This window comes from Camellia sinensis, chromosome 3 (genome assembly GCF_055761805.1).
Source record: "Camellia sinensis isolate YWXY chromosome 3, ASM5576180v1, whole genome shotgun sequence".
NCBI classification, from domain to species: Eukaryota; Viridiplantae; Streptophyta; class Magnoliopsida; order Ericales; family Theaceae; genus Camellia; species Camellia sinensis.
In genome coordinates this window covers 14,471,057-14,485,389 of record NC_138963.1, presented here as the reverse complement: position 1 = coordinate 14,485,389, position 14,333 = coordinate 14,471,057, and positions in this window count along the sequence as shown.

Here is a 14,333-nt window from a genome sequence, read left to right as displayed (position 1 = left end):
CACTCATTTTTCAAAACTCAATTCAAAACATAATCATTACTTTTCAAAACTCATAACCAAACACATAATTCAAAAACTCTATTCAAATCAATATTTTAAAAATATTTTAATTTTGTTAAGATTTTAAATATTTTAATATTTAAATATGTTATGATTTTTTTAATTTTTTAATTTTTTTTAATTTTTTGAATATTTTTAAATATTACGATTTTAATTTTTTAAATTTTAAAATATTTTATAAAAATAAATTCAAACTCTATTTTATAAAAATATTTTTAAATATTTTAATTTTTTTGTTATGTATTTGGTTACGATTTGAGTGTAGAGTTGTGAAAGTAGTATGGAGTTTCGAGTTATGCGTTTGGTTATGAGTTTTAAAAATAATTTTTTAATTGAGTTTTGTTTTATGTGTTTGGTTACGATTTGAGTGTAGAGTTGTTTTTAAATTTAAAATATTAAAATTTTAAATTATTTTGATTTTTTAAATATTTAAATTATTTAAATTTTTACGATTTAAAATTTTTGAATATTTATTTTAATTTTTTACTTATTAAATTTTTTAGATTATTTAAATTATTTAAATATTTATGATTTAAATTTTTTGAATATTTATTTTGAAAAAAAATTATTTCCTTTGTAGTATTTTCAATTAAAAAATTGATTAATGTTATTTTTTGTTAATAATAAAATTTTTTAATTGAATTTTAAAAAGAGTTTGGTTATGAGTGTTGATCAAAATTTTCAATAATGTGAAAGTAATGTGTTTTGTTATGAGTTATAACAATTTGAATTAAGTTTTGAAAATTCTTTTCAAAACTCATAACCAAACAAATTTTCTTACTTCACATGTCAAATAAAGCTTTCAAAACTCAATTCTACACTCAATTCCACACTCAATTCAACACTTTATTCAAAAATCATAACCAAACAAATTTTTTACACTCAAATCATAATTCTAAAACACACAAACTCAAAATACAACTCATATTCTCAAATCATAGTTACAAAGCTCTACCAAACGGAGCCTTAGACTTTTAAATTGTGAGTTTTAGAAGGGCTTTAATTTGTGAATTTTCATGTATGACTTAATGTTTTAACTTTTGCTTTGCTTTGTTTTGCTTGGTTTGTTTGTTTTTTTTTTTTTTTAAGGTTGTCATGTCATTAATACTCTTATTATAGTTCTATTATTAGAGTTCTTAGGACATTTTTAATGAGGTAGTCAAAATTATTTGTTAAAGTGTGTATTATATGATAAAAAGTGATAAAAGTGCTATTACAAAAATGTGGTATTTGATGACTTTTGCAGGGGGAGCTGTGGCATGGCAATCTAAATTACAAAAATGTGTTGCTCTCTCAACTACCGAAGCTGAATTTATTGCCATTACAGAAGCTTGCAAAGAAGAGTTATGGTTAAAGAAATTTTTGCAAGAATTGGGTTTGAAGCAAGAAAAGTATGTGCTTTATTATAATATTCCCAACTTTTCATCTAGAGCCAAACACACTCCTATGTTAAACTCCATTTAGGATATCTAAACCCAACTCCAAACTTGATGGTAGGTGTAACCAAACACCCCATTTCAACAAAAAAAAAAAAATTAGAAGTGCAGATTTTTTTTCTTCATTCTTCATTCTCTAACTTCTCTCTACTTTCTCTCTCATTTTCCTTTACTTTCTTGGAGGCCAAACACCACACCTTTGCTCCACCCTTACACCACCACCTTGACCCACCATCTCCACCACCTCCGGCCACCTTATCTCGCCGGAAAATGGGTCCGGTCGGCACTCCTTGAATCCATCCGAAAATAACACAATAGAAGCACAAACTCTAGATTTTTCTTAATCTTTTGAAGAATCAAAGCATGGGATTTATTTTCTTGATGGATTAGAGGCTTGTACTTGGTAAGAATCTTTCTCTAAAAGTTTAGTTGAAGGTTTTACATATTTTGAGTTAGAGATGATGAAATTTTTGTGTTTTAGATCTATTATGATTTGGGGTTTGCTTGTTGAATTTTATACTCTCAATTAGTTTCCATGAATGTTTTACATGTTTAAAAAAAAAAAAAATGGTCAATTTGATGGTTGATTTGGAGATTTAGATTTTTGGGTTAATCTAGGGTTTGAATGTGATGTAAAAATTGGGGATTTTGGTGTTAGGGAATTTATATGTTGAAATTGAGTTGATAAATGATGGATTGGGTATCTCTATGTTCTATGGAGGAATTTTATAAGTGATTGAAGAGATTTTACTTAAGTTGTTGAGTTTATACAAAAATGTTGATTTTTGACTTTTGTAGTAAATTGATGGTGGTATTGTGCATATAAATTGATTGGATATTTAAAAAGTTACTAACTCAAAGATGTTCAAAGGATGGGTGTTATGGAGATTGGATAAGTTATTTGTTTGGGTGATTTAAAGTTGGAGGAGTTCTTTAGCTTGCCATTCCTTAGCATAATTTTATTTAGGATCATTTTTGTAGATGTTGTAATTTTCATTGAAAGCTTTTCCTAATTTGAGATCCTATTTACTAATTGTTAGGATTGGAGGAAGGCATCTCTCCACCTCTTGGAAATTAATTTGTAGAGTTTCAAATCTACACTTTTGCTATTTTTGGAGGTGAGTATACTTACCATGGAAATTACCTTACCTCTATCTTTATTACAAAGTTTGAAAATAATTTTTGAATTAAAGGAAGTGAATGATACATTTCATCATGATATATGTATAAAAAGAAAATCTATAAATTTATTGAGGCCAAGGGTTGAGTTTTAATAAAGATACGATTTCATTTGTATAATGAAGCATTAATTTTTTTTATGAGAATTTATTTAAGTTGAGTCTTTCAAATTTTATGATGATGATGATTGAATGACAGTGAAATGTTATGTGAGGGTATTTATTTTATTGATCATATAACCGAATATAGCCTTTGGGGCCACAAGGGCCAAAATGCTTTGGGGTCCTGGGGACCGAAATGTTTTAAGGACCATAAGGGTCGTTGTATGTATAAGGGGTCCTGGGGACCGAAACATTGAAACAAGAATTGAAGTGCTACGATGACATGAGCTATGCTCCTATGGTTATGTTCTGGGTAACGGTACCGTCACCACCTAAGTCGCGAGGTAACGCGACCCTAAGGCTATGTAGTGGATTGTATGATGGACAGGAAATCTTAATGTATTGAAAAGTTATATTTTTGTTTACTTTCATTATCCAAATGTATGTTTTTTTTTCTGCCTTATGAGATTCCTTGGAAAAATCTTGATAACGTTTTATGAAAATTGTATTGCATCATTTTTATTTTTATTTTGTATAAATTGAAGTCCAATTAAGCTCTTATGTTTAGTATCTTTATTTTGAACCCTATTGGTAGGAGCAAGTTTTATAACTCCATGGTATTGGTATACTCATTGGGCTTTAGCTCATTCTTTTAAATAATTTTTTTTCAGATTCATAGACTTTTGTGTGGCTCGCCTCAACTTGGAAGACTAGAATTTTTTTTGAAGGATCACAGGTGGGCATCTTGTGGTTGAGGTTTTGCTTAGGGTCATTCTAGGATGTAAGCTTACCCTTTTTTTTTATGAAGGAGGTTGATTGTAAAAATTGCTTATGAAGTTGGATGTATTGATGGATTCGTGATTAGTATGTATTATATTTTTTTTTGGGAGGAAATGCTTGGGAACTATCTTGTAGCATGATAATATTTTTTTGTCTTTGAATAGATCATCTCATATATGTTAGGCAATTGAAAGGTACTATAGCGTTTGAGGTGCACCCTCTTGGCAGGGTTTTGCCTTGCCAAGATTGGGTCGTTACATTTTTGGTATCAGAGCATTTGGTTATGAATCTGTAGACTAGTTATTTTAGAATTAAAGTTGATAGGGTATTGTAGTTAGTAATTCGATTAGTGATGATGTTTAATAGCGATCTAGTATTCTAAGTTTTAATTGTCTTGTTATACAGGCGCGTATGGCAAGGCGAAGAGTTCATAAGAGTCGCCCCCTTATGGAAGTACTTGAGGCTGAGCGAGAGCCACATCTTAGTGTTGGAAATGAAGTTCCACCTCGGGTTCAGGAAGAAGAGATTGAACATGAATCGCATAATGAGCAAACTCAAGAGTCAAGTGCCAATCCAGAAGTGGGACATTCAGATAGAGTCGTACCACCAAGGGTTGACACAGCTCCAGCATTTTTAGACCCTAGTGTGCAGCGCCTTTTAGAGTCAATGGCTAGCCTAGCGGAGAGGCAGACTCACATCCTTGAACAACAGAATGCAGCACAGTCAAGGCCATTTGTGCAACCTACAGAGAACCGCCTCACCGCAATTGAGAGGTTCAAGAAGTTGGGGGCTCCATCATTTTCTGGATCGCCCAATCCTATGGAGGCAGAGGCCTGGTTAAGGAGGGTAGAGCAGATATTTTCTGTGATGGAAGTATCAGACGAGCAGCGAGTTGCACTTGCTAGTTTTATGCTGGTGGAGGAGGCTGAATATTGGTGGGAGGCCACGCAACGCCTACTTACGGCAAGTGGCACCAGAGGATTGACCTGGAACCAATTCACTAAGGTTTTCAATGACAAGTACTTTCCAGCTACCTATCGGTATGAAAAAGAAAGAGAGTTCCTTCGGCTAGAGCAAGGGGATTTGACTGTAGCTCAATATGAAGCTAAGTTCATTTCTTTATCTCGTTTTGCCCCTTCGTTTGTGGATGATGAGGAGGTCAAATGTCGTCGTTTTACAGATGGGTTGGATTTGGACATCAAATCTCGTATCCGAGTATTGGGAATAACTAACTATTCAACCTTGGTTGATAAAGCCTTAACAGTTGAGGAAGATGTCATAGAAATGAAGTTAGCGGAACAACAGAAGAAGCGCCACCTTAGTTCATCCCATCATGAGAACACATTTAATAGACCGTCAAAAAGAGGTGGTCATGGTTATGGTTCAGTCAAGAGCTCTAGTGCATATCAAAAAAATAGAGAGCATCCCACCCCAACCCAAAGCATTTCTAATCAGCGTCATGGACAGTCTAGTGGGACATTATCTCAGTTTACTCGAAGTGTTTGCAAGCAATGTGGGCGGGCACATACAGGTGTTTGTTATGCTGGTACCGACTTGTGTTTTCGTTGTGGCCAGAAGGGTCATTTGGTGAAAGATTGCACAGTTCCTAAAATGACTAATTTGGGAGATACACGAGCTTGCTTCAATTGCGGACAACCCGGACATTTGGCTAGAGATTGCACACGAACTGCTTTATCTGCTAGTACTGGAGTTGGTAGTAATAAAATTTCAGGTGCCGGCCGAGGGGGAAGCCGAGGAGGAGGTCAGGTTGGGACTCGATTTGGCAAGCAGAATAAAGGAGGTGTTCAATCCGATAGACAAACCTCGCACGGGAGAGTTTTTGCTTTGACTCAGCGGGATGCTCAGGCTAATCCGGAGGTGGTAACAGGTATTATTTATGTGTTCAGTAGGGAGGCACATGTACTTATTGATCCGGGTTCTACACATTCTTTTGTATCTCTATCATTTTCTTTGCATGCTGATAAACCTATTGAACCTCTAGGCTATTGCTTATCCATTACTACTCCTATTGGGATTGTGTTATAATTGAGGAGGTATATCGAGGTTGTGTATTACAGTTGGGAGATAGGGAGATGGTAGCGGATTTATTGCCTTTAGAGATGCTTGATTTTGATTTGATTTTGGGAATGGATTGGTTGGCTTCTTACCATGCTTCGGTGGATTGTTATAGGAAAGAGGTAGTATTTTCCAATTTTGGGGAACCTGAATTTAGATTTTGTGGAGATCGATGTGCGTCCCCATCTTATGTTATTTCTGCTATTACCGCTAGAAAAATGCTTAAGAAGGGGTGCCAAGGATACTTAGCCTATGTGATTGACTCCGAATTGAGTGGTCCAAGATTGGAGGATATACCAATTGCGTGTGACTTCATAGATGTTTTTCCTGATGAACTACCTGGATTACCCCCAGATCGAGAAATTGAGTTTGCTATTGACTTAATTCCTGGAACTGCCCCAATTTCCAGTGCATCTTACCGTATGGCCCCAATGGAACTTAAGGAGCTTAAGATACAATTGCAAGAGTTATTGGATAAAGGCTTCATTAGGCCAAGTGTCTCGCCTTGGGGATCACCTGTGTTATTTGTGAAGAAAAAAGATGGCACCATGAGATTGTGCATTGACTATCGGCAGTTGAATAAGGTCACGGTGCGTAATAAGTATCCTTTGCCGCGTATAGATGATTTGTTTGATCAACTTCAGGGAGCATGTGTGTTCTCCAAAATCGATCTCAGATCAGGGTATCACCAACTTAAGATTAAGGAAGAAGACATAGCGAAAACTGCTTTTCGAACTCGCTACGGCCATTATGAATTTCTTGTTATGTCTTTTGGTCTAACTAATGCCCCCGCCGCATTTATGGACCTTATGAATAGAGTGTTCCAACCATACCTTGACCAATTTGTGATTGTATTTATTGATGACATACTTGTTTATTCCAGGAGTCAAAAGGATCATCAACAACACTTGGGGGTGGTATTGCAGACCTTACGAGAAAAGAAGTTGTATGCGAAGTTTAGCAAATGTGAGTTTTGGTTAGATCGTGTCGTATTTTTGGGGCATGTGATTTCGGGTGAAGGTATTTTTGTGGATCCGAAGAAAATAGAGGCTGTGGTGAATTGGGATCGTCCTACTAACGTGACCGAGGTGAGGAGCTTTTTAGGGTTGGCAGGCTACTACCGTAGATTTGTAGAGGGGTTTTCATTGATTGCGGCACCATTAACACATTTGACCCGTAAGAATACCAAATTTGAGTGGACGGAGAATTGTGAAAAGAGTTTTCAAGAATTAAAGAAGCGATTAACTTCTGCCCCAGTGCTTACTATTCCGTTAAGTGGTGAAGGATTTATTGTTTATAGTGATGCCTCTCATCAAGGGCTCGGTTGTGTGTTGATGCAACATGGAAAGGTAGTGGCCTATGCATCTAGACAATTGAAGAACCATGAACGCAATTATCCCACCCATGATTTAGAGCTCGCAGCGGTTGTTTTTGCTTTAAAGTTGTGGAGACATTATTTATACGGGGAAAAATGTGAGATATATACTGATCATAAGAGTTTGAAATATTTATTCACACAGAGGGATTTAAATTTGAGGCAAAGGAGATGGGTTGAACTGATTAAGGACTATGACTGCACCATTAATTATCACCCAGGAAAAGCTAATTTGGTGGCCGATGCTCTTAGCCGAAAATCTACAGGGAAATTAACTCACATTCAGGGCATTCAATTTAGTCTCTTACATGAAATAAAATCTATTGGAGTTGATCTAGCAGTTGGGAAGTCGGGATCCTTGTTAGCTACAATTAAAGTGAGACCTTTGTTAGTGGATCGCATTCGAGAAGCCCAAGGGAAAGACTCAATTTTGGAGAAGACCCGAGCTCGAGTGAAAGATGGTACTCTGTTAGACTTTATTATTAAAGAAGATGGTGTGTTGATGTTTAAAAATCGGTTATGTGTTCCAAATGAGCCCGAGATAAAAAGGGAGATATTAGATGAGGCCCATAATTCACCTTATGCAATGCATCCGGGGAGTACAAAGATGTATCGAAATTTAAGAGAAAGTTATTGGTGGCCAAATATGAAGAGAGAAATAGCAGAATTCGTGTCAAGGTGTTTGGTATGTCAGCAGATTAAAACAGAGCATCAACGCCCAGCTGGTTTACTTCAACCTCTTCCTATACCTGAATGGAAATGGGAGCATATTGCCATGGATTTTGTTTCGGGCCTGCCTCGCACACAGAAGGGGCATGACTCTATTTGGGTTGTTGTGGATAGGTTGACCAAATCTGCACACTTTTTGGCTACTAAGAAAAACTTTTCACTTGATCGATTAGCAAAAATTTATGTGGATGAAATTGTGAGATTGCATGGTGTGCCGGTATCTATTGTTTCAGACAGAGACTCGCGCTTCACATCCCACTTTTGGCCTAGTCTTCAAAATGCCTTGGGTACTAAACTGAGATTCAGTACAGCTTTTCACCCCCAAACCGACGGGCAATCCGAGAGGACAATTCAAACTTTAGAAGACATGTTGAGAGCTTGTGTCCTAGATTTTCGAGGTAGTTGGGATGAACACTTGACCTTAATAGAATTTTCATATAATAATAGTTATCAATCAAGTATTGGGATGGCTCCCTATGAAGCTTTATATGGGCGAAGATGTAGAACTCCAGTATGTTGGGATGAGGTTGGAGAGAGAAAATTGTTAGGGCCAGAGATTGTTCAAATTACTACCAATAAAGTGCATATTATTCGAGAAAGGTTGAAGGCGGCTCAAAGTAGACAAAAGAGCTATGCAGATAATCGAAGGAGAGATTTGGAATTTCAAGTGGGAGATCATGTATTTTTACGAATCTCGCCATGGAAGGGAGTGATGCGATTTGGTAAGAAAGGCAAACTAAGTCCAAGGTATATTGGGCCATTTGAGATATTAGAGCGCATTGGCAAAACTGCTTATCGTTTGGCCTTACCACCTAGTCTATCTCGCATTCACAATGTGTTTCATGTATCCACATTGAAGAAGTACATGCCTGACCCATCACACGTGTTAGATTTCCAACCAATCCAACTCAAGGATGATTTGTCTTATGAAGAGGAAGCCATAGAGATTGTGGACATGAAGGATCAAGTACTACGTTCCAAGACCATACCACTAGTAAAGGTATTGTGGAAAAATCATGCTTTGGAGGAAGCTACTTGGGAGCGGGAGGATAATATGAAAATTCGATATCCACATCTTTTTCAAGGTATGAACTAGACTAAACAAACGAATAAATTTCGTGGACGAAATTTTCCTTTAGGGGGGTAGAATTATAATATTCCCAACTTTTCATCTAGAGCCAAACACACTCCTATGTTAAACTCCATTTAGGATATCTAAACCCAACTCCAAACTTGATGGTAGGTGTAACCAAACACCCCATTTCAACACAAAAAAAAAAAATTAGAAGTGCAGATTTTTTTTCTTCATTCTTCATTCTCTAACTTCTCTCTACTTTCTCTCTCATTTTCCTTTACTTTCTTGGAGGCCAAACACCACACCTTTGCTCCACCCTTACACCACCACCTTGACCCACCATCTCCACCACCTCCGGCCACCTTATCTCGCCGGAAAATGGGTCCGGTCGGCACTCCTTGAATCCATCCGAAAATAACACAATAGAAGCACAAACTCTAGATTTTTCTTAATCTTTTGAAGAATCAAAGCATGGGATTTATTTTCTTGATGGATTAGAGGCTTGTACTTGGTAAGAATCTTTCTCTAAAAGTTTAGTTGAAGGTTTTACATATTTTGAGTTAGAGATGATGAAATTTTTGTGTTTTAGATCTATTATGATTTGGGGTTTGCTTGTTGAATTTTATACTCTCAATTAGTTTCCATGAATGTTTTACATGTTTAAAAAAAAAAAAAATGGTCAATTTGATGGTTGATTTGGAGATTTAGATTTTTGGGTTAATCTAGGGTTTGAATGTGATGTAAAAATTGGGGATTTTGGTGTTAGGGAATTTATATGTTGAAATTGAGTTGATAAATGATGGATTGGGTATCTCTATGTTCTATGGAGGAATTTTATAAGTGATTGAAGAGATTTTACTTAAGTTGTTGAGTTTATACAAAAATGTTGATTTTTGACTTTTGTAGTAAATTGATGGTGGTATTGTGCATATAAATTGATTGGATATTTAAAAAGTTACTAACTCAAAGATGTTCAAAGGATGGGTGTTATGGAGATTGGATAAGTTATTTGTTTGGGTGATTTAAAGTTGGAGGAGTTCTTTAGCTTGCCATTCCTTAGCATAATTTTATTTAGGATCATTTTTGTAGATGTTGTAATTTTCATTGAAAGCTTTTCCTAATTTGAGATCCTATTTACTAATTGTTAGGATTGGAGGAAGGCATCTCTCCACCTCTTGGAAATTAATTTGTAGAGTTTCAAATCTACACTTTTGCTATTTTTGGAGGTGAGTATACTTACCATGGAAATTACCTTACCTCTATCTTTATTACAAAGTTTGAAAATAATTTTTGAATTAAAGGAAGTGAATGATACATTTCATCATGATATATGTATAAAAAGAAAATCTATAAATTTATTGAGGCCAAGGGTTGAGTTTTAATAAAGATACGATTTCATTTGTATAATGAAGCATTAATTTTTTTTATGAGAATTTATTTAAGTTGAGTCTTTCAAATTTTATGATGATGATGATTGAATGACAGTGAAATGTTATGTGAGGGTATTTATTTTATTGATCATATAACCGAATATAGCCTTTGGGGCCACAAGGGCCAAAATGCTTTGGGGTCCTGGGGACCGAAATGTTTTAAGGACCATAAGGGTCGTTGTATGTATAAGGGGTCCTAGGGACCGAAACATTGAAACAAGAATTGAAGTGCTACGATGACATGAGCTATGCTCCTATGGTTATGTTCTGGGTAACGGTACCGTCACCACCTAAGTCGCGAGGTAACGCGACCCTAAGGCTATGTAGTGGATTGTATGATGGACAGGAAATCTTAATGTATTGAAAAGTTATATTTTTGTTTACTTTCATTATCCAAATGTATGTTTTTTTTTCTGCCTTATGAGATTCCTTGGAAAAATCTTGATAACGTTTTATGAAAATTGTATTGCATCATTTTTATTTTTATTTTGTATAAATTGAAGTCCAATTAAGCTCTTATGTTTAGTATCTTTATTTTGAACCCTATTGGTAGGAGCAAGTTTTATAACTCCATGGTATTGGTATACTCATTGGGCTTTAGCTCATTCTTTCAAATAATTTTTTTTCAGATTCATAGACTTTTGTGTGGCTCGCCTCAACTTGGAAGACTAGAATTTTTTTTGAAGGATCACAGGTGGGCATCTTGTGGTTGAGGTTTTGCTTAGGGTCATTCTAGGATGTAAGCTTACCCTTTTTTTTTATGAAGGAGGTTGATTGTAAAAATTGCTTATGAAGTTGGATGTATTGATGGATTCGTGATTAGTATGTATTATATTTTTTTTTGGGAGGAAATGCTTGGGAACTATCTTGTAGCATGATAATATTTTTTTGTCTTTGAATAGATCATCTCATATATGTTAGGCAATTGAAAGGTGCTATAGCGTTTGAGGTGCACCCTCTTGGCAGGGTTTTGCCTTGCCAAGATTGGGTCGTTACATTTATTGTGATAGTCAAAGTGCTATTCACTTGAGTAGAAATTCTACTTTTCATTCGAGATCGAAACACATTGATGTGAGATACCACTGGATTCGTGATGTGTTAGATTCGAAATTGTTACAACTCGAAAAGGTTCACACAGATGATAATATTTCAGATATGCTGACAAAGACTTTGTCGAGGGACAAACATTTAAAGTGTCGAACTTTGGCGGGTATGGTTGATCTCTCCACCTAAGTCGGTAGGGGGAGAATTGTTGGGTATACCTCCTTATTGGAGTGTGGGACCCAATTGATTTATTAAAAGAGTTTCAATTTGATTTGATTTAGGTATAATATATTTTTATATATTATATTTGTGGAGACCTAATTCAATTTGGTAACAATTAGGACTTGTTTTTTAAAACCCAAGATTCAATATATATATATATATATATTGTTTTGGGTGTGCCGAAAAGTGGGAGATAGATTGTTTTTCCAAGAAAAAAAAAGGGACGGCGGCTTTGTTTGTGGGTGAAATACACTTTTTCGAAGTGCTGCGGCTAATACAGTGCATTGGAAATCAATCAATTCGGTGGGAGTGCTTTGGTGCATCTTCGGCTTTCGGTTTTGATTTGGTTTGTTATTTTGGGTCTTCTTCAACTCTGGTTCAGAAGATTTTGGTTCATCCATTTGGTGAGGTCTTTCCTCTTTGTTTATTTGTGATTATTTGGAATTCACCTAAGGGTGGTTTTGTGAGACCATTAGTGTCTCGTTTGTAATCGTTTGGAACTTATTTGGTTGATAGTGGAATCGGATTTTGATCCCGTGGACGTACCTCACATTGAGGGAACCACGTAAAAATTCTTGTGTTGCCTTTGATTTAATTTTTCCGCATTAATTTTTATTCCCATTGATTGATTTACTTGTGGGGAATCACATCGATTTTCCCTAACAAAAAGTGAGACCTAAAAATGTTTGTTAAGATGTGTTAAGATTTTGTTAATTTTAGAGAGTGAATGGTGGTACAATAGATGTGTTAAGGGGTGTGCTAAGGTGTGTGCTAAATATATATATGTGTATATAATAAATAAAATAAATAAATAATTTGATTTAATCAAAAATTTGAAGCCTAAAATTAAATTTCAAGTAAAAAAAAAATCTCAACATGTTAAAAAAAAAAAAAAAATTCGTTGACTGAGTCAACCGATCGATCAACCCGAAAGACAAAACAACATTTCCCTTCGCTAACTAAACGGCTAACTGCAGCTAACAAATATTTTAACAAACATCACTAACACATATCACTAAAACACTTAGGCCAAGTTTGGGAAGACTAAAAAAGTGTACTTTTTGTCTTTTTGGACTAAAAAATTGAGGTTGAAAATATGGATGTTTGGGTTAACTTTTTGACTTTTTATTGAAAAATGTGTAATAAAAAATTGTAAAAATTGATTTGTAGGAAAAAATTTGAATTGGAAGTTGTGCAGCCGTAATTGTTAACTTTTGATGAATAGTGTTAACTTTTTAACTTTTTGAATAACTTTTGACTTTTTTAAAAGTACCCAAACTTGACCTTACTAACAATTTCATTATGAAAGCAAATATACAAAATAACTTGTTAAAAATTAACAACTGACACTGACGTAGTGTTTAGCTACCCACCACTGAAGAATTTAAAGGGATTTGGGTCCTTGTTGCGTCAGGGCTGAGTTCCCAATGTCTGCAAGTCATACCTCCTTATTTTATTATTATTTTTTTCTCTCCTTCCTTTCTTTTTTTTTAAAAAAAATTACTTTTGATACACATTTTTTCAAAATAAAGTTTTAAAAAAACTGAAAAAGGAAGGGGGATTAAAAAATTTCAATTTCCAAGTTCATTTTAGCATTGTTTTAAGAATTGATTTTTTTAATAATTTTTTTACAAAAAAAAATTATAAAAAAAGATAATAATTTACTTTTTTATAATTTTTTATTAAAATGTCAATTTTCAAAAATAGGCGTTCGTCTATATAAATCTAAAAGGTAAAGAAAAAATTCAAAAAATAAAAAAAACAACTTTTTAAGCTCTTTTTTTTTTTGGTCTTTAGTAGATGTTTTTAAATTTTTTATATTTTATTTTTAAGTCTAAGTAGAACCTGAAAGTGATTTAAAAATGAAAGATAAACAATGTTGGTGTTTGGGAGTTGTTATTTTAGTAGATTTTTTTAGTTTTTAATTATTTTAGGAGGTTAAAATTTTTGTATTTGAGAAGATAATTGGACTTTTTTATAGTTGGATGTGAGAGAAAAAATAAAATGATTATGGATTTGTTTTTTTTTTTTTTAATTTTTTAACCAATTTTATCTTTTAGTGTTTTTTTAGCCAAAAAAAAAAAAAAAAAAACTCTTCCCAAACACCCCCAATCAATTGCCAAACCCAACCTAAAACGAACATGCTACTAATTTTCATATTAGAAGAACCAATTCAAATGAAAATGAAAGAATGTTATATTTTGTATAATGGATACATTGTACTGTAGTGGTGTAATCTATCTCTCTTACAAATTGTGGAGTCCGTATCTAATGAGAGAGATAGGACACCCATTCGGCTGAAAATGGAATAATGTTGTAGTTGTTGCCAACTTTACAATAAGAAAGAGAAAATGTAATACATTATGGAGATGTATCCCTCTCTCATGTACACGAGGAATCCATAATTGTGAAGGTCACATACACCAATTCTGATGAAAGAAGAATGTGTAAGCATGATTGAATGCATATGCCTTAATTCATTGATCTTGAAGGCATTTAAGAGCTTATGATTGGAAAATAATTGATAAATCACCTAACAAAAACTCAGGCTTATGTCATTAGATTTTGGGGAAAACTGCTCTGGTGAAATATTGGCATGATATAGTAAAGCATCCAGAAGAAGCACAGAGCAACATTGGGACTTCAATTAAGCAAAAAATAAATATGCATTCAACAGATTACTAGTTTTTTTTAGTCAAGAAAGGGCCATCAGAGACCAATCTGCAGAGATTCTAAGAATTCTGTCTGTGTAAACTTAATTCGGAGGTTCAGAAATAGATGAAACTTTATGCAATCTTGATCACCAAATAGTGAAAGCCAAACACA